The 23389-nt window shown below is 40.8% G+C and overlaps 1 protein-coding gene across 9 annotated transcripts in view; it reads right to left on the bottom strand.

Moving 5' to 3' along the window:
- Window positions 1–10450, bottom strand: part of Atg4c (autophagy related 4C cysteine peptidase) — a 113635-nt gene extending 103185 nt beyond the window's left edge. For 3 of the 9 annotated variants that reach the window (XM_045150472.1, XM_045150477.1, XM_045150476.1), the window contains exon 1: window positions 10063–10450. The gene's annotated coding sequence lies outside the window, so the exon portion shown is untranslated. Of the gene's footprint in view, window positions 1–7550; window positions 7692–9933; window positions 10039–10062 lie in introns of those variants that run through there. The other 6 variants (XM_045150471.1, XM_045150470.1, XM_045150473.1 and 3 more) reach the window with 5 other exon arrangements.
- Between the last annotated feature and the right edge of the window lie 12939 nt (window positions 10451–23389).

Below are 23389 nucleotides of genomic sequence, written 5' to 3'. Positions count from 1 at the left end.
AATAGAATAGAATGGAGGATTTAGATATCAGTACACAAAACTATAGCCCCTTGGTTTTTGACAAAGATGCCAAAATACACACTGGGAAAAAGAAAGACAGCATCTTCAACAAATGCTAGGAAAACTGGATATTTATATACATAAGAATGAAGCTAGATTCTCATCTCTCACCCTGCATAAAATTCAACTCCAAATAGATCAAAGACCTCAATGTAAGACCTGAAACTCTAAAACTGCTAAAGGACAAACCTGAGAGTACACTACAAGATACAAGTATAGGTAAGGAATTTCTGAATAAGACTCCAGTCACTCAGGAAATAAGGCAAATTATAAAATTAAAAGGCTTTTGTACAGCAAGGGAAGCTGTCAATTAATGAATTGGCAGTTTAAAGAATAAAAGAAATCTTTGCCAGCTATATATCTGACAAGCGATTCATATCTAGAATACAAAGAGCTCAAAATCTAATCACCAAGGAAACAACCCAATAAAAAAATAGGCTATGAAACTGAACAGAATTCTCAATAGAAGAAATACAAATGGCTAAGAAATATTTGTAGATCTGTTCAACATCCTTAGCCATTGGGGAAATACAAATCAAAACTATATTGAGAGGGTGAAGAGATGGCTCAGTGCTTAAAGACGCATGTTTGTAAGCCTACTGGCCTGAGGTAAATTCCTCAGCACCCATGTAAAGCTGGACACAAAGTGATGCACTTATCTGAGATCACAAGACACCTATAGCAATGAGAGACAGAGCCAGGAGAATCAGAAAGCTCACAGGCCAGCTAGACTGCACATGCAGCATCAAAACAATGACAACTGCCACTTTATAAGCCAATTACAAGTTTTTAAAAAATATTTTTATTTATTTATTTGCATGCAGAGAGAGAGAATGAATGAGTAAGCAGGGCCTCTGGTTGCTGCAAACAAAGTCCAGATGCTTATACTACTTTGTGCATCCAGCTTTAAGTGGGTACTGAGGAATCAATCCCAGGTCATTAGGCTTTACAGGCAAGTGTCTTAAACCACTGAGCCATCTCTACAGCTCCAATACAAGTTTTTAAAGTTTGAACAAATGTGCCCTACATAGTTTGATAAAGCCATACCCAGAAGCCAGAGATTACTAGTCAAAAATCACAAAGCCAGAAGCAGTTTTCCTTATGAGTTATTGGTCAGGGAGGTCACAGGGGCCCCTCAAATAATACAGGCTATGGCCATAGCTCTTGGCTGCCCAGCAAAACTAGATGATAAATCCCCATTGCTAAAGACACCACTTCCTGTTGAAGGTCATAGAGCAACCAAACTAGAACTGAGTTGGAGCTTCCGCCTTTATTGGCTAGGTTCATAATGCCAAAAGGTGCTATGTAGGCTGCTGAGACAGAAAAGTCATCAACAGTCATCAACCATGTGTGCTTCACAAGTGATTTGCCAGGGCAAGATATGCCCATTGGTATAAAAGTGCCATGACTGTTATGGGGTAACCAACTACTTACAGACTGGATTTGAGGCCAACTCCATCAGGAAGGAATTCATGCCTAGTAGTATAAATACGGTCAAAAGCTCATAGCTGTGGAGGTCACAGGCCTGAAGGAGGAGACCTAATACTATTGTTATACTAAATGGGAAAATTGTAAACTGCCTTCTACATATTTATGTTTATATCCTCAAGTTAGTGCTGCACTTAGCCTGGATCACAGACATGCAGAGATACATAGCTGGCAAAAGTGCTGAGAGTAAGTGACTATTAAGTGCTCAGCACTAAGTGGGATATCTATCTCATCCCTTCCAAAGCACAAAGAACACTGCGGAGGACGGGGCAGAAGAAAGTTGAGTGCCAGAGGATGGGGAGGAGTGCTGCGAAATACTATCTCCTGGATATAATGTAACTGTTACACTCATGAACTCACAGCAGCTGTGGGTTACAACACAAGATTGAGCACATTAATATGCCACTTCAGATGGGAGAAAGGCTCATGAGACTCCCCTACCCACTCCAGAAGAGCTACTGGCAATTAATGGCTGCTGGAGGAAGGGGAACCATTTTCTTCAGTGATGTAGCCAATGGTCAGTTATCTATACTACAGTAAAAAATCCCCATCCATATTCATGCAAGCAACCCTAATTTAACTCCATGGGTAACCAAAAATTAAGAAAAAAAAAAAGATATAAAAGTAGGAAGGGAATTAGTTGGGAAGAAGGAGATTAGCAAAAATATGCAGAGGGATAAGAGAAGGAAGGATGAATATGATCAAATTATGCATTATATTCATGTGTGAAAATTTCAAAAATAAAATTTTAAGCCAGGTGTGGTGGCATATAACTTTAATCCTACAACTCAGGAGGCAGAGGTAGGAGGATCACCATGAGTTCGAGGCCACCCCAAGACTACACAGTGAATTCCAGGTCAGCCTGGCTAAAGAGAGACCTTACCTCAAAAAAAAATTAAATTTTAAAATGATCACATACATATTCAGCAAATTCTGAAAAGCAAGAAGAAAATAAGTTTATAAGATGTGTGAATTAAATACAGTGCATGTACATGATGAACTATATATCCATTAAAAATGTCTCAAGGGCTGGAGAGAGAGTTCAGTGATTAAAGGCACTTGCTTGAAAAGCCTGATAGCCTGGTTTCAATTACCCAATACACATGTAAAGCCAGATGTACAAAGTGGTGCATGATTCTGGAGTTTGTTTGCAATGGCAAGAGATCCTGGCATGCACATTCATAGTCATAAATAAAAATGTATGGGAGGAGGCTGGAGAGACAGTTCAGTGGTCAGTGGTTAAAGTCACTTGCTTGCAAAACCTGACAGCCTGGGTTCAATTCCCCAGTATCCAATTAAAGCCAGATTCACAAAGTAGCACAAGCATCTGGAGTTTGCAGTTGTAAGAGGCCCTGGCATACCCATTGTCTCTATGTATCTCTCTCTGCTTATATGTATGCATGTGTGTGTATATTTATATTTCATATATATATACACATATATATGCATATATATATACACATACATATATATACAATGTCTCAAAAGAGATTATAAAATGGGCCACTTCTTACTTATCAAGGAAATGATCAAACAAGAGGATATCACAATCATAAATCTTTATGCACCAAACACAGGTGTACCACAATTCATAAAACAAAACCTACTTGACAATAAAACAGAAATAACCACCAACACCATCATAGCTGGGGACTTCACTACTACACAGCATAGACAGATCACCCAAACAGAAAAGTAACAGGGAAGTACCAGAGTTCAACAACCCCAAAGATCAATTAGACATAACAAATATCTACAGAACATTCTACCTAAAATCCACAGACTGCACGTTCTTCTCAACAGCCCATGGAACCTCCTCTAAAATAGATCATATACTGGGCCATAAAGCCTGTTTCCATATATTTAGGAAGATAGGCATAATTTCCTACATGATATCAGATCACAATGCTGTATTGCTAGAAATTAACAACAAAAGATGCACCAGTAATCCCACAAGCTCTTGGAAACTTAACAACACACTTTTAAACAATAAATGGGTAGTAGATGAAATTAAAAAAAAAAAAAAAAAAAGGAGAGCCTGGCATGGTGGTGCACGCCTTTAATCCCAGCACTCAGGAGGCAGAGGTAGGAGGATTGCCATGAGTTCAAGGCTACCCTGAGACTAATAGAGTTAATTCCAGGTCAGCCTGGACCAGAGTAAGGTCCTACCTCGAAAAAACAAAACAAAACAAAAAAGGAAACTGAAAAATTTCTAGAATTGAATGACAATGAGAACTATCTGTTTTGTAGCTTTGAATGATGCACTGAGTTCATATTAGGGTAATTTTTACTATATTAGATGGACAACTTTATATAAAACACAGATCAAGAATTGAAAGGCTCGTGTCAGACACAAGCAAACCAGTTGTGGCCAGATATGTTGATGCCTTGTAACATAAGACTTTAAATAGTCCTCTTGTGCTAGGAGATGCAAAGCGTTCACTATTAAGGTGAGATGTACGACATTCCATGTCTACCTCTTTATTGATAGATGAACTTTTAGCAGAATCATGAATTGTTTTCTTTGTTAACAAAGAAGAAAAATGTATATAGATGGCTTAAGAAGCCTTTCTCTGCTTTTCAATTCTATCGTTTTTTTCTTTAGAAGCTATAACAAGTATTACTGACTTTTTACTTATTTGATAAAACTTAAATATTTTTCCAGATAAATTTCCAGTCTTGCTAGTCATTATTTTATTAAAAAGAAAAAAACCTAAAAGCACCATTTTCTTCTTTTTTGTCAATAAGGAAACAGCAAGGGAATAATCTTTTTCCTGTAATTCTGTGTGCCTCACTGGCAGACAAAAATTGTCACCATGCTTTGGTTTTACACCAATAAAACATATCTTAAAAATCCATCCCAGAGCTGGGCGTGGTAGCTCATCATGCCTTTAATTCCAGAACTCGGGAGGCAGAAGTAGGAAGATGAGCCATGAGTTCAAGACCATCCTGAGACTGCATAGTAGATTCCAGATCAGCCTGGGCTACAGTGAGACCCTACACTGAAAAAATCAAACAAAAAAATCCATACCATAGCATTTTACATTGCATTGCTTTTGGTGGGTGAAGGAAGAATGCGAACTAATCTTTATCAGTGAAACCCTGGAGCAGCAGAAAGAACCCATCGTTTTCACATCGCGATGGAAACTGACTTTCAGTTGGGCACATGCCTTCAAGAACAAAAATCACAGCTCAATGTCCCTTGTAGATATTGCAGTAGTCTGGCTGGTAGAAGGTGATGGGAAAGAATGTGTGTCCTCAAAAATGGAATGGTAACTGTTTCGCTTTTTTCTCCATCCTATTGTTTGAACTGTGAGTCATGAGTCATCTTGGACACTCCAGAGAAAGCAGCACCCCACTGTGGAAGAGAACCACAGTGCTCCTGGGTCTCTATACATTTTTGCTGAAGTACCTTCATAATGAACTTGAACTGCCTGTTCCCAGAATGACTGGAGAACAGAAATTAACATCAGCTTGCTTAAGTCACCTTTTCCTTCACAAGTCTTTGTTGCAAGATATCCTTATACACTAACAGATGAATGGCATTTTTGTAGTAGTCAGGAGAAGTTTGTACCATCAGGACACTGGAAAACTTGCAAGGGAAGTAAAATCAAATGTATTAATAAAAAAGTACAAAGAATAATAAGCTAACAGATTTCAAAACATAAAGCTCAATGACATGCTCACAGATCAATTCTAGACAAATCAGAGATGCAAATCCAAGCTGGGCATGGTAGTACACACCTTTAATTCCAGCACTCAGGAGGCAGAGGTAAGAAGATCACCATAAGCTTGAGGCCACCCTGGGACTACATAGTGAATTCCAGGTCAGCCTGGGCTAGAGACCCTACCTCAAAAAAACAAAAAAAAAAAAAGATGCAAATCCAAGTACAGAGAGCATGTGTGCCCACTCAAAAGAAATACAGAATACAGCATTCAAATAAACCTAGGGAAGAAATGGCCTTCTACACATGGTGTACAGAACAAGAAATCAGTTAGAAAAAAGTAATTATATAGAAATGAAAACTTCTATAAAGGAAAATCGGCATAAAAAAGGTTGAGTTATGATCTATTGAAAAAATTTAATATTAACTCTTTAAAGGGTTAAAGTCAGTAATATAAAGACATCAAAAGTGTTATAAATGGAACTTTGTAAGAAAAAACCCTAATTTTGTAATTTGCTTTATTTTTTAATTTTTTAACGTATATTTTTAAATATTTATTTATTTATTTATTTGTGAGAGAGAAGCAAGTAGAGAATGAGCATGCCAGGGCCTCTAGCCACTACAAACTAGCTCCAGATAAATATGCCACATTGTGTATCTGGTATACCTGGGTACTAGGGAATCAAATCTGGGTCCATAGGCATCATTGGCAAGCACCTTAACTATTAAGCCATCTCTCCAGCCCAACATATCTTTTTTTTTCTAACATATCTTTTTAAGACAGAGTTTCACCATATAGTCTGCTCTGCCCTGAATTCACAATCATCTTACCTCAACTGTAGCTGGGAATACAAGCACAAGCCACCATGCTACCACAGCTTTGAAAATGAAGTATTTTTAGAACTGGAGAGACAGCTTAGTGGTTAAGGCATTTGCCTGCAAAGCAAAAGGACCCAAGTTTCATTCCTCAGGATCCAAGTAAGCCAGATACACAAGGTGGTGCATGGGTCTGGAGTTCCTTTGCAGCAGCTGAAGGCCTTGTTACATGCATTCTCTCTCTCTCTCTCTCTTCACTCTGCCTCATTTTCAATCAATTAAATAAATGAATATACAATGAAGTATTTCTTAAAAATATATATAATAACAAAGTTAATACATAAAATTATACAATAAGTTTATATTAGTCTCTAACAATACAACCAAAATTTTTCAAACTAAAAAATGTATAATTAAAACTATGAACTGAGCAGTTTTGCCCCCACCACATTCTACCTCACCATGTGCACCATGAACTGAGCAGCTTTGTCCCCACCACATCCTACCTCACTGTTGCAGTCAGGCTTGCACTGCTGGTAGAAATCACCCAACCAAGAGCAGCAGTTTTATTTTGGCTTACAGGCTTGAGGGGTAGCTCCATGATGGCAGGGAAAACAATGGCATGAGGAGAAGGTAGACATCACCCCCTGTCCTACAAAAAGTGGGCAACAGGAACAGGAGAGTGTGCCAAACATTGGCAAAGTAGAAACTGGCTACAATACCCATAAGCCCACCCCCAACAATACACTGCCTCCAAGAGGCCTTAATTCACAAATGTCCATCAGCTGAAAACCTAGCATTCAGAACACCTGAGTTTATGAGGGATACCTGAATCAAACCACCACACTCACCATATGAACCATGAACTGAACAGCTTTGTCCTCACAATAGTCTACCTCACCATGTGAACCATGAACTAAATAGCTTTATCCCCAAAATATTCTAGCTTACCATGTAAACCATGAACGGAACAGCTTTGCCCCTACCACATTCGATCTCATCACATGAACCAAGAACTGAACCGTTTGACCCCCCCAATATTCAACCTCACCACATGAACCATGAACTGAGCAGCTTTGCACCCACCAAATTCGACCTTACCATGTAAACCATGACCTGAACAGCATTGTCCCCATCACATTCTACCTCACCATATAAGGTATGAACTAAACAGCTTTGCTCCCACCACATTCTACCTCACAATATGAACCATGAACTGAGCAGCTTTAACCCCACCATGTTCTACCTCACCAGGAAAACCATGAACTGAGCAGTATTGCTCTTACCACATTCTTCCTCACCATATGAACCATAAGCTGAGCAGCTTTGCCTCCACCACATTCGACCTCACCATGTGAACTATGAACTGAACAGCTTTGACCACACCATATTCTACCATACCGTGTGATCTATGAACTGAACAGTTTTGCCCCCATGACATTCTAGCACACGCAGCCTAGGCCCAGGTGATGCTGAAGGAACAAAATCGCAGAGGTGCTCTACTATCAACTAGCTACTCACTTTGGAGCATGGGGACTCTATCCAGAAGGACAAGACAGACACTGGTTGCCAGAGGAAAGCAGGTAATTCAGAGATATCCATGTAAGCAAGTTTCTTTAAACTGTATCTGATTCAGGCTGTTTCCACCAGTTCTTCATTTGCCTGAGTCAAGAAAAAATTGTGAAAAGAAACTTGAAGAGGCATTCTTTGTAAAGGAAATTGGTAGCATCTCCGTGTGGTGGCCCACACCTCTAAACCCAATGCTTTGGAGGTTTAGGCTGGAGGACTGAAAAGAATTCAAGGTCAATGTGGTAACTGAGTTCAGGATCATTGTAAGTTTCAGAATAAAATGAAGAACAATAAAATCTAAGGACTATATAGGTAAGTTATTATCTTACTTAGAGATATATTTAAAGGAATTCTGCTAAAGAATCAAGAATTTTCCTGGGGTTATCTAGGGAGGAAACAGAATACCAGTAGTATTAGTGTCATGTACATAGTGACCTTCACTGATTTTTCATTAATAGTGCCTAAAATTTTCACTGGGATTTGAAAAAAAAATTTTTTAGGGGTTGAGTAGATGCTTTGGTGGTTAAAGGTACTTCTTCGCAAATTCTGCCAGCCCTGGTACAATATCCTAGCCACCCTCATAAAGTCAGATGAACGAAGTGGCAAAGCATCTGGCATTCATTTGCAGTGGCAAGACCCCTGGCACATCCACACACATTTGCATATGCAAGTATACACATAGATAATTCTTTTTAAGTCTTATAAATTTTGCATTTCAGGCCATTCAGAATTTTTTTTTTCTGAAGCAGGGGCTGGGGAAGTAGCTCAGTAAGTAGAGTTTAAAAAAAAGAAATGATATTTTCATCCCAGATGAACTACAATCATAAGATGAGGAAAAAATTATAGTTAGGGGCTGGAGGGATGGCTTAGCAGTATGGCATTTGCCTGAAAAGCCAAAGGACCCAGGTTCAATTCCCCAGGACCCACGTTACCCAGATGCACAAGGGGTCACACATGTCTGGAGTTCGTTTGCAGTGACTGGAGGCCCAGGCATGCCTATTCTCTCACTCTCTCTCCCTCTTTTTCTGTCAAATAAATAAATAAAAATAAAAATATTTTAAAACTATATAACTGAACACAGCCTATTTTTAAAGTAAAAATATTTTAATGGTTTTTCTTCTTGAAATATCAAGGTATTGGAGCTGAAGAGATGGCTCAGCAGTTCAAGACACTTGCTTGTAAAGCATGCTGACCTGGGTTTGAATGGAAAGTAGATCTTAAGATAGTGAAGTGAAGGCATTAAAGTGTTACAGCAGACTTTCAACATAGTGAACTGAAGGTATTATAAGGTGTGATAACAGATCTGCAAGACTAGGTGATACTAAAATTGGAAATTAGAACCAAGAAATTGCACTTGAATGGAAACCTAATTTGATCAGTTAGTTTCAACAAAGACATTTTAAGATTATACCTTGATTTTTCTTTAAAATTTATTACCAATTTACAAGGAGAGAGAGAGAGAGAACAAGAGCACATCAGGGCCTCTTGCCACTATAAAACCTCCAGATATATGCACCACTTTTGCATGTGGCTTTACAGGGTGGGGAGTTACTGGGGAATCCTGTTTAGGAAAAAGGCTTTATCAATTTGAAACTCAGAAAATACACAAACTTTAGCTTTCAAACCCCTTCCTATCCCTCTGGGTACTTACAGTGACTCCTAGTCTAATTACAAATCACAAGCAAGAAGGAAAAATTATTCCTTTGTGTGTACTTGCTATCCAGTGACACAAAATCATTACAAATATCCTCCTGGGACATATAGACAGAAAAGGAAACAGAAGATTCCCATCTAAGTTATTCAAATATTAAGAAGCTGTAAGGTGATATGTTCACAACTCTAGGGTAGCAGTGCACTTTTTGCGAGAAAACAATCAATACAAAAATGAAGCCGGAGATCAGAAGAAACAATGCCAAGCAGAGTGATGCTGAGTTGGCTCTTGAGAGGTCTTAAAGTCAGTCATTACATGGAAGACCCTGTTCTGAGTCTCTCACCTCAAAAGCCCTTTGATGTAGTGGGATGGAAAAAGTAAGCAAAAAGCAGATTAGGCCGGTAAACAATATTTGAATGGAAAGGCATTTTTCCATATTCAAGCTGGGGTGTTACAAAATACAAGGGAAGTGAGTAAAGATTCAGACTCACATTCATTTTTCCCTCCCTCCCTCTCTCTCTCTCGTGTTTTAAATGGAGAAAAAGTAAGCAGACAGATCACTGGCATTGGGAGTGGGTGAAATGGCTGAGATACGTCAGGGGACAAACAATTCCAGTTCGCCTCTGGACCACCAAAGAAAGCCTCAAGGAAGAAAGTACAGCTGCCCACAGAAGGTTTACGTACGCTCTCTGGGTCAAAATGAATGACTGAGAAGGACGCGTGAGAGAAGCGAGAGCCCCAACGGGCCACAGGGTCCCCTGAGGCAGGCCCAGAGGATCTGGTCATCTGGGGACCAGAAACACGAATACCCACCTTCTCGACTCCGCTAGCCAACCCTCACCAATCAGGACTGGAGAACTGCACAAATGCAGGAGCCACCCACCAGGAAATGCTCCAGCCCTGGCATCAGCCTCCACAGCAGCGCCTCGGTCGGGGCAGCCCGGGAGCCGCTCGGCCTCGCTCGGCCACCGTAGTCCGAGGACCCGCCTCCGGCCCACCAAACCGGAGCCACTTCCGGAGCGTGCCGCCGGGTGGGGAAGATGGGTGGGGTGGGCACTACACCCAGCCTGGGTCTTGTTCCACGTGTTGCCCCATCGCGGAGATGGCGGGTACAAACAGAGAGCGCGCCTGTCTGTAAGCAGCGTCTTCAGGTCACCCGATGTCGAACAACTGGTCTTCACCTACCAGCATGCCTGCAACATCACCAGTGTGCAGCCTCAGAAACTACAAGATCCAGCATGCTGAGCTGCTGGGTTCTTGCTGCCCCCCTCCTCCATGTACCTTTCCTACTGAAACTACTTAGATAAAAAAAATTCTACTATATCTTATCCTATATTATAAAGCCAAACAATAGCTAGGGGTGTAGGTTAGAAACTGGTAGTGTCTAGAGAAAAGTGCACTCATTTTTTTTTCACATGCGACTTAAATGGATACTGGGCTATCAAATCCAGGCAAGGAAGCACTGCTGAGCCTTTTCTCCAAACTTCAGATTTTTTTAATATAATTTTTTATTTTCATTTATTTATTTGAGAGCGACAGACAGAGAAAGAGAAAGAGACAGAATGAGCGCTACAGGGCCTCCAGCCACTGCAAACGAACTTCAGACGAGTGCGCCCCCTTGTGCAGCTGGCTAACGTGGGTCCTGGGGAATCGAACCTGGGTCCTTTGGCTTGGCAGGCAAAGGCCTTAATCGCTAAGCCATTTCTTCCCTCCCCCCCCATTTTTTCTGGTTTTTTTTGTTTGTTTGTTTTTTTTTTTTTTTTGAGGTAGGTTCTCACTCTAGCCCATGCTGACCTGGAATTCACTATGTAGTCTCATGGTGTCCTCAAACTTTTGGTGATCTTCCTACGTCTGCCTCCCAAGTGCTGGGATTCAAGGCATGCACCACCACGCCCAGCCTTTCACATTCTTTTAAAGAGCTGTAACACAGGATAATCTTAAAGAGACCTCATTTTTATGAAATGTGGAAATATTAAATTAGGACAAAATGTAATTCTATATTGTCTTTGCAATATGACAAATTCTGTTGGAACAAGGGACTACCTGACATAATCCTGAAATGCACTGGAATTCATTCCAGAAAATAAAAAGTTAACAGTCTGTACTACCACACAGTGGAACTCCATAAGAATACAAAACATGCTTTTCAATTTTCATACGTGTTTCATGGAAAATGGAATATAAAGGCACATAATAGACCTGGTCAAACATCCTCCTGTGTAGTCCTCGCCTCTAGGCACACATAATGGAGGCCACCATCCAAGCTGATCCTCCTGACAGCTAAAGAAGTTCCAGGAATCATTACCACAGGCCTTATTGCAAAATGCAGGTGTTGACTGTTATCTAAGAATGGGATGACCCCTCTGTGCAATGTTCCATGACCTTCCTGGATCTCTTTGTTTCTAAATATCTTTGTTATTACATAGCATAGAATGTTTCTTGCCTCAGTTCCACCTATATAACCTATGTAATGAATACCTTGTGACTTCTTATAATAGACCCCATCCCTGTTTTAACACTAACCTTATGGTTTAACTCCCATCCTGTTTTGCTATAAACATCATATGGTTACTTCCAATAAAAGCTGAACAGTTCAGGGCTGCATCCTGAGATCCCAGTATTTCCTTTTTTCCCTTCCTTTCTTTTTACCCAATGAAACTTTGCCTCATATTCCATGAGTTGATGGTCTTACTTCTGTGACACCAGGTCCCATAACGTCTCATGGTCTGCGTTAACTGGTGTTTTGTTTTCAACAGTCTCACAGTGCAGCCCAGGCCGGCCTGGAACTCACGATCTTGCCCTGGTCTCCTCAGCGGCGGCGTTGACGTCCTGTGCCACCACACCCACTAAATTATCTTATTTCTACCATTCTGCTCACGAAAACAGATACCTAGAGGTACTGAAGCTATTCAGCATTCACATGGTGAGGCAACCAAATAACCAGACAAGTGATATGACAAAATAAAGGACATTCATTGCAGCTAGTAAACAAAATATCTCTGTAACTAGCTATTTAGATAACCCGGGGTTCCATATTTTGAAATACAGAGTTCTGATTATTTAGAGGATCTCATTAGCTGTCTCAGTACCTTTTTTTATAACTTTCATGGAGACTTGTATCACAGGGGTGAATATGTTTTGGGGCTTTTAATTTGAAAGCTTCATTGTTGGCCATGTGAAGCACTACTTGGGTTTGTAAAATAACTGGTAATTATACAAAATTCGGTTATGTATACAATAAACAAGAAGTTTCTATAGGTATATAGAAAAATTAATTTTAATTGAGAAAAAGCAAATGGAATACCTTCATTTATACAGTTTCACATAGAAGTCTCAGTGGGGCATTATATTCTGTAACACTGGCATGACATAGGCTACCATACAAATTGTTTTCTAACTACAGTGTGCTAAATTATGCAACACAAACAAGTAAATACTTAAAATCTATGGTCATGAAAAACAGTCTGCTGCTTTCTATATCATGTACTAAATGATATGAATGCCGTGAGAGAAAATGTTTCCACTGAAGTTATTCAAAGTCAGTGTTGACTTACTAGAAGTTGGAAAGACTTTATTTAGGGGTGTTTGTAGTTAGTAAATACCCAATTGCATCTACTTACTAGTGATGTTATTAAGAAAGCTTTTTAACATATACTGGATATTTTGTCCACATTTCTGAAGAAGTCTTAATGATCAGCATGTAAATGAAGGTGTGAGTTTAGAGTACATAGTCTTTGTAACATTGTGTTAGAGATTCTTACAGCTGCATCTCTCACCAGTATTCACTCCTCTAAATGGGATTCAAGTCAGCCAATTGAATGATACACGAGATTTAAATTGGACATACAGCTCAATAGACAGATGATGGTCCAGGTAGGAACAAAACACTGTAGCTATTTCTGAAACACAAATAGTTCTGAGAATTAGGAAAGATTTATAGGGGAAAAGAATATCAGAGAAGAAAACTTTAGCAGAAACAAGACAAAATATATTTATTTAACACAGACAATAGTTATACATTTGGATAATTGGAACTGTTGGCTGATATACCTTTGAGAAGGCAGGAATTATATTTTGAACCTCTTTGTCCCTTTCATCTCTAGCCATACAACTTTGTATAGAATATCTCTCAGTGTTTGTTGGAGTACATAGTGATGACTCAGTTTCTGAGACACCCTTCTCATTAGTTTCCCCCTCCCCAAAGGTCTCACTATATAGCAGGCTGACCTGGAAGGAACTCTAGCCCCAAGTTGACCCAGAACTCATAGCGCTCTTCCTCCCTCAGTGCATACACCTCCACACCCAGCCCTTCTCATTCATATTAGGTAGTTTCACCATGTATTTGTCTTGAGACAGGGTCTCGTGCAGCCCAAGCTAGCTTCAAACTCACTAAATACTAAGGTTGGCCCTGAACTCCTTAGACTCCTGTTTCCTCCTCCCATGTAATTTTAATGGATTTCTTTAAAGCTGTATCCTCAGACTCCTTTTTTAATTTCGTTTTATTTTTGAGACAGAGTCTAACTAAGTTACTTTTGCAGGCCTTGAACTTGTGATCTTCCTGCCTGAATCTCCAAGTAGAGAGAATTATAGTCCTGTGCCTCCACCCTGATTGTAATGCCAATGCTTTCTTGAAATTGCTTATTCAGGTTATATATGAAACAATGATGAAAATAAGAATATTTTATTAGCCAGAAGGTCACATTCAATAACATAAAAGATGATTTACTGCTGTGTATCCTACATGTGAAGCCCTTTATTTTAAATTATTCATTTATTTACGTGTGTGTGTGTGTGTGTGTGTGTGTGTGTGTGTGTGTGTACCAACCTCTCTTGCCATGGCAACCAAATGATCGTCTGGCTGTGTGTGGGTAGCTGGTGAATCAAACCCCAGGCCAACACACTTTGAAACCCAGCACCTTTAACCACTGAGCCATCTCCCCAGGCTCATATGTTGTTTTGCATTTTATTTTAGAGAGAGAGAGAATGGGCACAGCAGGGCCTCTAGCCACAGCAAACAAACTCCATATGGATGTGCCACCTTGTGCATCTGTCTTATGTGCATACTGGGGAATTGAACCCAGTCCTTAGGCTTTGCAGTCAAGCACCTTAACCATTAGGCCATCTCTCCAGACCCTATGTTTGGTTCTTTTTTTTTTTTTTTTTTAGGTAGGTTCTCACTCTAGCCCAGGCTGGCCTTGAACTCACAGTGATCCTTCCAACTTCAGCCCCCCTTAGTGCTGAGGTTATAGACATGAGCCACCACAGTGGTTTTGTAAAAACATTTCAAAATGTCATTATATCTCAGGCATATACTATAAAGGCACACCAGCCATTCTAGCAGTGTTGGATAGATTATTGTAAGCAAGCATTTTATTGTTAACTTCTACCAAGTATATTTCTTGCTTTCTTTTTTTTAACTATTTTTCGCTTTGGGTAGTTTAGTTTGTGGGCTTGTTTTTTTTTTTTTCCTTTTGGGGGGTTTGTACCTTTGTTTGTTTTTTGGTTTTTCGAGGTAGGGTCTCCCTCTGGCCCAGGCTGCCCTTGAATTACCTATGTAGTCTCAGGGTGGCCTCGAACTCATGGTGATCCTCCTACCTCTGCCTCCCAAGTGCTGGGATTAAAGGCATGTGCCACCACACCCGGCTGTTTGTTTTTTGAGGCAAGATTTCACTCTTGCTCAGGGTGCTCTGGAACTCATGTAGCCCAGTCTGACCTCAAATTCATAGTGATCCTCTTACTTCAGCCTCCCAAGTGCTTGAATTAACAGCCTGCACCATCATACCCAGATTATCAAGTGTACTTCATATCCATCTCCTTCCTGTACCCACAAAAAGATAAAGGGTCTATTTAAGAAGTAAATGCATACTAACAATGCCTTATTGGGAATACTATGCTAAGATAAGTTGACCTTTCACGATAAGTAACTGGTAAACTCTTTTTTCTTTATAGGCATGTGCCTCCATGTTCAGCTAATATAGTATTTATTTATTTGCAAGCAGAAAGAGAGAGAGAGAGAATGACTATGGGTATGCCAGGGCCTTTAGCCAGTGCAAATGAACTCCAGATGCATGTGCCACTTTGTGTATCTCTCTATGTGGGCACTGGGGAATCAAACCCAGGTTGTTAGGGTTTGTAGGTAAGTGCCTTAACTCTGAGCCATCTCTCTAGCCCCCAACTTTTTTTTTTAATGTTCAAGGTAGAGTCTCACCACAGCCCAAGCTGTCCTGGAAATTAAACTCACTCTGTAGTCCCAGTCTAGCCTCAAACTCACCGTGATCCTCCTATTTCTGCCTCCCAAGTGCTGGAATTAAAGTCATGTGCCACAAAGCCTTACTCTGGTAAACTTTTTTTAGTTTATTTAATTTTTATTAAGAACATAATATGGATACATCATGTGTTGGTGCCATCTTTTCCCTCTTCAGAACTGCCCTCATTCCGCAGGGGGCCCTCTTCAGTGGGGTTGCTGGTATTCTCCATGGGGTTGTGGATTGTGCATTGTGAGAACAGCAGTCAGTTATTAGGTGGGGGACAATGCCTCTGGGTATGATGTCCCAACTTGTGGCTCTTAGAATTTTCTACCCTCTTTTCTGCAAAATTTCCTGAGCTTTGGTGGATGTGTTTTAAGTCTCCTTCACGGATGAGCTCTTAGGAGCCTCTGGATTTCTGCTTTGGTATGTGTTGAGTATCCTCAGCATCTGTCTCCCTCACCTTGACACTGATTATCAGGCTCACTATGGAAGCAACACTTTTGCTTTTCTCTTCCCTTCCTCTGTAGTTTCAATTGGGCCTTGGCTGAAGTGCAAGGGGTGGTTTATCTCCTTGGGTTTTGCTACTTTCTGAAAAAGAAAACCTGATTGTCCAATGGAGAGTGAAGTCAGCATAGGTTAAATGGGCTAAGTGTTATTGATCTAGGGAGAATTTGATGGATATTGTATCCCCTCTTTTAGCCAAAGACTACTGGGAGCTTGATATTGGAGAGCATAATCTCTGTCTGCATAGAATTCTGACCTGATTCCAAGTTCCAAATATGGGTTCCTTTCCACTAAGCAGATCTCTATGCCAATCGGAAAGCTATTGCTTACTCGCTAAGGCTCTGTGCCATCACTGCACTAGCATGTACATCTTGTCAGGATTGTTTCTGAGTAGCTTAGACCCCTGCTTGCTCATGCCCCTGTTGGCCACTTTCCCCAGTAACTCATGTACAGCACTAGATGGACTGTCTGGGGTCTGGTTCTCTTCCTGATTCCAGCCAGGTCTCTCAGTGTTCTATTTTGGCAGCATATGGTGTCTTCAGCAATAGGATCTTACCTTCTACCTCAGATGGGTTATAAAGTGCTTTCACAGAAGCCTGTTTTGTTCTGGGATACTCATAAGTCTGTCTGAGCAACAGCTCAATGTGGACAGCAACCAATTTCTGATATGGGTAGTTACAGGGCAGAACCAAAATATTTTAATTTTTTATTGACAACTTCTATACTTACAGACAATAAGCTATGATAATTCCCTTCCCCACTTTCCCCTTCACAACTCCACTGTCCATCATATACCCTCCCTCTCTCCATTAGTCTCTCTTTTAATCTGATGTCATCATCTTTTACTCCTATTATGAGGATCTTATGAAAGTATTGCTAGGCGCTGCAAGCTGAAGCAAGGTTGTGGATATCAAGGCCAATTTCTGTCTGGACAGTTTCATTGTAAGGAGTGGTAGCCTTCCTTTAGCTCTTACATTATTTCTGCCACCTCTCCTGCAATGGACCCTGAGCCTTGGAGGGTGTGATAGAGATGTTTCCATCACTTCTGCACACTATGTTGCCTTTTGGGTCATCCAAGTGGGCATCGTCATCTGAAAAGAGAAACTTCTCTAATCAGAAGTGAGAGTAGCATTAATATATGAATATGAACATTAAGTGTAGTGCTTTCGGGCAGTTTGGCGAGCATAATATATGAATTTAGCCAGACAAGAGAAGGCTTTATACCCATAAGGCTCATGACCTCCCCTGCCATAGGCTTTTGATAGGCTTTCAGTACAAGGCATGTATTCCCTCCTACAGAGCAGGCCTCCAGTCCAGTTAGAGAGCAGTTGGTCTCCCACAGAGCAGACATGACACTGTTACATCTGCTCACTCATTTGGATTGTCTGGCCAAACTTGAGGCTTCCAGTGTCCACTGTTTTCACTGCTGATGACTTCTGTCTCCCATAGGGCTGGTCTCTCCTTCATCCATTCTACTGGTGAGACTTTCCACAGAGTATTTTATTTAACTCACTGTGTTTTTCAGTGCTATTATTTCTGCCTGGTTTTTCTTAAGTATATCGATATCTTTACTCATGTCTTGTAATGACCTCCTTATTTCATTAAGCTGGTTTCCTGTGTTCTCTTGGAATTCCTTCAGGAGTTTGTTTTCTTCTTTAATTCCTTTATTTTCTTCTTTCATTCCTTTGATTTCTTTAAGTATAGATAAAACCATTTTTTTAAATCTTTGTGAGGCATTTTGTCTAAAACAGTCTTGTTGTAGGTCATTTCTGATGGATTTATAATTTTTAGTGGGATTGTATTGTCTTGATTCCTTGTGTTTCTTGTATTATAATGTAGGAATTTTTGCATCCTGTGTTGATTTGATGCTTGGGTTTTGTAACTGTCTGCAGAGTTCTTAGACTTGGAAATCTAATTTTATGTATCTTTAGAGTAGGGGATTAAGGTGCCAAGTGTAACTCTTGTACTCCAAACCAAACACAGAAGTAGTCTTAGGTGTGCATGTGCCTGCTATTCAAGTATTCTAGTGGGCTGGGTGGAGCAGTTTACTGGAAAATACTAAAATTCAACTGAGCAATGTACACATTCAATAGAAACCAGCACAGAGTATCAAAGTGTGGGGATTCAAACAAATAGATAAAACCTTATAAAGCCAAAATCCCTAAGGGTTTATATTGCTCTACATCCTTAATCCTATCAGCTGAGAGGTTTAGATTTCTGTTCTGAAATGGGTTTCAGGTTAGCCTGGGTCTGAATAAGACCCTGTCCCCAAGAATAACCAAATAAAAAGACAAAAGCTGTATGAATCTGAAGCCATCAAAGAGAATAATAGTCAATCCCCAAGTACAGCTCAATTAAAATAAATAAAGGGCTGGAGAGATTGCTTAGTGGTTAAGTGCTTGCCTGTGAAGCCTAAGGACCCCAGTTCGAGGCTCAGTTACCCAGGACCCACATTAGCCAGATGCACAAGGGGGTGCACACATCTGGAGTTCATTTGCAGTGGCTGGAGGTCTTGGTGCACCCATTCTCTCTCTCTCTCTCTCTCTCTCTCTCTCTCTCTCTCTCTCTCTCTCTCTCTCTTTCTGTCTGCCACTCTCAAATAAATAAATAAAAATAAACAAAAAATTATTTTAAAAAATGGTAAAGCCAACCAAGAATATGTAACTCCTAACTCATAACATGAAAAGAGAGATTAGCACTTCCAGTGCAGGCCTGTGTGCCTGTCGTTTTTGTAAGTCGGCCTTGTTACTTTTTGGGGTGGTTTCAAATCTCACCAATGCTGAGTGTCCACCTTGATCCCTCTGTGTTGTACTGTTAATCTGGTATTCTGATCAGCTGTTCTGGATGCCCTACTGCCGGGGGCTGAATGCATTCTCTGGAAGTTTGCAGTGCTGATGGTTGGGGGATAGCAGAGTGCAGGAAGCCTGGTGTTTTACTGGAATTGCTCAACTGCTCCTGCCTTCATCAGCTCCTGAGCTAATCTCTACTGTCTCCCCTTCAGGTTTCTTGACTTTGCAAGGAGGCTGGTGAGGTTGGAAAACCCCCTTGTTTTGTCTCTGCTCTTGCAGCTTGGCTCTGGGCCATGTGGGCATGCAGATCCATGTGGATCAGGTCCACAAGCACCTAGGAGGGATTCTGACCAGTTTCCTCCTTTCTGGTAGATCTTGGTCTCTCCTGCTTCTCTGCTGTGGCCGATAAAAAACTACACACCTTCACATTTTGGAAGAAGAGTGTATTTTGCTGTGTTTTTGCTTAAATCGCTCCCTAGGCTGGATTGGCGCGGCTCCTATGCAGCCATCTTACCAGGAAGTCTGAACTCTATCCTCCAAAATATTTTTTAAGGTTAGGCTTTATCCCACCCTCTTCAGGGACCTTCTTTTCAGGCATTCCCCCCATACTCCTGTTGAGGGTTAAATCTTTTAATCTACCTTCAAAGATAAAGGTTTTTATGGTACCAGTTCATTTTGGGTTTAGTTTTGTGTTTATTTCCCTTCCACTTTTCCTGCCTCTCCTCCTAAACCTTTCCATCCCTATTGTCTGGGCCTCAAGTTGCCTAAAAGGTATGCCAATAATTCAATCTGATGTAGGTTAGGAACCACAGATGAGTGAGAACATGTGGAGTTTGTCTTTCTGTGAATTTGGGTATTCACTGACTATAATCTGTTCCAAGTCTGTCCATTTTCCTCCAACTTTCATTGTATCATTTTTTCTTCTTACTGCTGATTAGAATTCCACTGTGTAAATGTACCATAACTTTGTTATCCATTTGTCCAATGATAGGCACCTGGGTTGGTTCCAGTTCTTAGCTATTATGAATTGAGCAGAAATAAACACAGTTGATCAAATATCTCTGTAGTGAAGCATGGAACATTTAGAGTAAATGTCCAGTAAGGGAATTACTGGGTCTGTTGGTAGTTCTATATTCATCTTTTTCAGGAATCTCCATATTAGTTCCATAGTGGCTGCACAAGTTTACATTCCCACCAACAGTGAATGAGGGTTCCTCTTTCCCCATATCCTCACCAACATTTGTTGTCATTTGATATACAGACATATATTGTGTTTTGTTTTGTTTTTCGAGATAGGGTTTCACTCTAGCTCAGGCTGACCTCACTTATATGGGTACTAGGGAATTGAACCTGGGTCCTTAGACCTCACAGGTAAGCACCTTAACCACTAAACCATCTCTCCAGCCCATTTTTTTTGTATTTTTTTCTTTGTTTTTCAAATTGTTCATTGCTTGTATATAGAAAACAGTTGACTTTTGTGCATAATGCCATTTTGGATGCCTTCTTTATGAATTCTGATAGGATTTCCTAGAGCTTACTGAGTGTATGCACATGTGTAGCTGCAAATAGAGTTACAACCTGCATACTTTTCTTCTTTTTATTACCTCATTTGCCCAGATAAAATCTTGGGCACAGTGCTAAATAGAAATGTCAAGAATTTGGAGACTTCCAGTTAAGATGGTGGCATAAGTACCACGCCAAAGCAGCCTGGCGGGGGGGGGGGGGACCAAAAGAAACCCCAGCAAAATACACACTTTTACTAAAAAGTGAGGTGTATAAGAAATTGAAGCAGCAGCAGAGAAGTAGAAGAGATCCAGAGCATCCAGAGCCCACACAGGCCGGCAAAAGTGGCTCCGGCAGCTCTGCCAACCGCAGCGGCAGCAGCGGAACGGAAAGCGGCCAGACTCGGCTCCAGCCACAGGAAAAGCCAGGTGCAGGAATTTCCCCTCACACCCGTGCTCTCCACAACTCAGGAAACATGAAGGGAGACCAGAAGTGAGCAATGAAGGAGGAGACCACGAGGTAGAAGAACATGTGGAACAGCGAGAGAACCAGAGAAGCTGTGGCTCCCTCCCCTCATCCACCACCTGAGGCCAGCTCCGGCGAGCAGAGCAGCAGTCCAGGGAATGGTCACGCCAACTTGGGCCAACAACGGGACCCAAGCAGGAGCAGAGTTTGGCAGCAACATCGGCGGATCCGGCACCAATATCAGCGGCCCCAGCAGTAGCAGCTCCAGTCGCAGCAGCAGCAGCAGCAGCAGATCCAGCCACAGCAGCAGTGGCAGACCCCGCAGCAGCAGTTTCAGTGGCAGCAGTGGCAGCGGACACAGCAGCAGCAGCTTAAGCGGCAGTGGTGGCTCCAGCAGTGGCAGATACAGCAGCAGCAGAGGCAGCAGCAGTGGTGGCTCCAGCAGCAGCTACAGACCCAGCAGCGACAGCTTTAGCAGCAGCAGTTCCAGCAGCTGGGGTGCTGATCTGCAGGGCCACAGTTTCCAGGCTCGATTTATCCCGCAGGAAAAGCCAGCGCCCAGCTACAGAAATCAGAAGAGCAGCCCGACGACGCAGGCAGCAACTTGACTGAGACCAAAATCATCCAAGCTAACTGGGATTGCACCAGGGAAGGGTCTCACTTAGTCGCAAGCTGACTTGGATCCTCAACAGTCCAAAAATCTTAACCTCTTTGTTGATAGAGTATCTGGTCGTTATAATAACTACTCTTGCATACCTACTTGGGGCTGCTTTGATTGAATGTGTACAGTGTTTAGTTAACTTTTAGAATCTACCTGTATTTTATTCCACTCAGCCTACTTGAAAATTCCCATAGCAGGGAAACTCAACCCCTAGGAACACCTTTGTAGATACTCTGAGAGTCTTAAGAGCCACACCTAACACCTTAAGCTCCTACCCTGAAAATATATAACATCAAATCAATTGATACAGCTAAGAATACCCAGCTAGCTAGAAAATCCAAGCATTAACTTAATCCAAGATGCAAAAATATATACATTATAACACAAGAAACACTAAAAAGCAAGACGATATAAATCCACCTAAAAGTATTAATGTATCAGAAATGTCCTCCAGTGAGAACAGGTTAGAAGACATGCCTGAGAAAGATTTCAAAAGAATGATTATAAATATGTTCAAAGAGGTCAAAGAACAAATCAAAAGAATCAAAGAAGAAATCAAAAAGGAAATCAAAGGAATCAAAGAAGAGGCAGGACACCAATTTAATGAAATAAAGAAGGCAATACAAGACATAAATAAGGAAATATAAATAATAAAGAAAAACCAGTCAGAATTACTAGCAATGAAGAACACAGTTAATGAAATAAAAAACTCTGTAGAAAATCTCACCAGTAGGATGGATGAGGGAGAGGACAGAATATCTAAGCTAGAAGACCAGGTGGCAGATCTAATACAGTCCAAATAAGAGAAAGACAAACTTATAGAAAAGTATGAAGGGGAATTTCAAGATATTCGGGACACTATGAAAAGATCCAATATAAGAATTCAGAGCATAGTAGAAGGAGAAGAATCCCACTCCAAAGGCCTAGTAGGTGTCTTCAACAAAATCATAGAAGAAAATTTCCCCCAAATTGGAAAATAGGTGCCAATGCAGGTACAGGAAGCCTTTAGACCCCCAGCCAGACAAAACCTGGAAAGAACCTCTCCTCACCATATGATAATCAAACTTCCAAACACACACACCAAAGAAAAAATATAGAAAGCAGTTAGAGAGAAAAATCAAGTTACCTACAAAAGCAAGCCCATCAGGATTACAGCAGATTATTCAACACAAACTTTTAAAGCCAGAAGAACATGGAGTGATATATTCCGAGTTCTGAAAGATAACAACTGTCAACCAAGGTTACTATATCCTGCAAAGTTATCCATTCAAATAAACGGAGAAATAAGGACATTCTATGACAAAAGCAGGTTAAAGGAGTATTTGAAGACAAAACCAGCTCTACAGAAAATACTTGATAGAATCCTCCATGCTGAAGAAAAGGAAAAGCACACATATATGGAACCTAGAAAAAACAAGCAATACTCAAATACTAGTTAACAGAAGAGAGCACAGGTATAACCAGAAACACACACACACACCAAAAAAATAGCAAACATAAATACACACCTTTCAATAATATCTCTTAATATCAACGGCCTCAATGCCCCAACGAAAAGACATAGATTTGCAGACTGGGTTAAAAAGCAGGATCCTACAATTTGTTGTCTCCAAGAAACTCACCTTTCTACAAAGGATAGACATTATCTTAGGGTGAAAGGTTGGAAGACGGTGTTTCAAGCAATGGGCCTAGAAAACAAGCAGGGGTTGCTATCCTAATATCGGACAAGGGAGACTTTAGTCCAACATTAGTCAAGAAAGATAAGGAAGGTCAGTTTATATTGATTAAGGGCACACTCCAACAGGAGGACATTACAATCCTAAATATATATGCACCTAACATGGGGGCTCCCAAATTCATCAAACAAACACTATTAGAACTAAGGTCACAGATAACACCAAACACAGTGGTGGTGGTTGACTTTAACACCCCACTCTCATCTATTGACAGGTCATCCTGGGACAAAATAA

Source organism: Jaculus jaculus, chromosome 5, assembly GCF_020740685.1.
Source record: "Jaculus jaculus isolate mJacJac1 chromosome 5, mJacJac1.mat.Y.cur, whole genome shotgun sequence".
NCBI classification, from domain to species: domain Eukaryota; kingdom Metazoa; phylum Chordata; class Mammalia; order Rodentia; family Dipodidae; genus Jaculus; species Jaculus jaculus.
The sequence above is the reverse complement of the archived record's forward strand: the minus strand, read 5'-3'. Positions and strand labels throughout refer to the sequence as shown.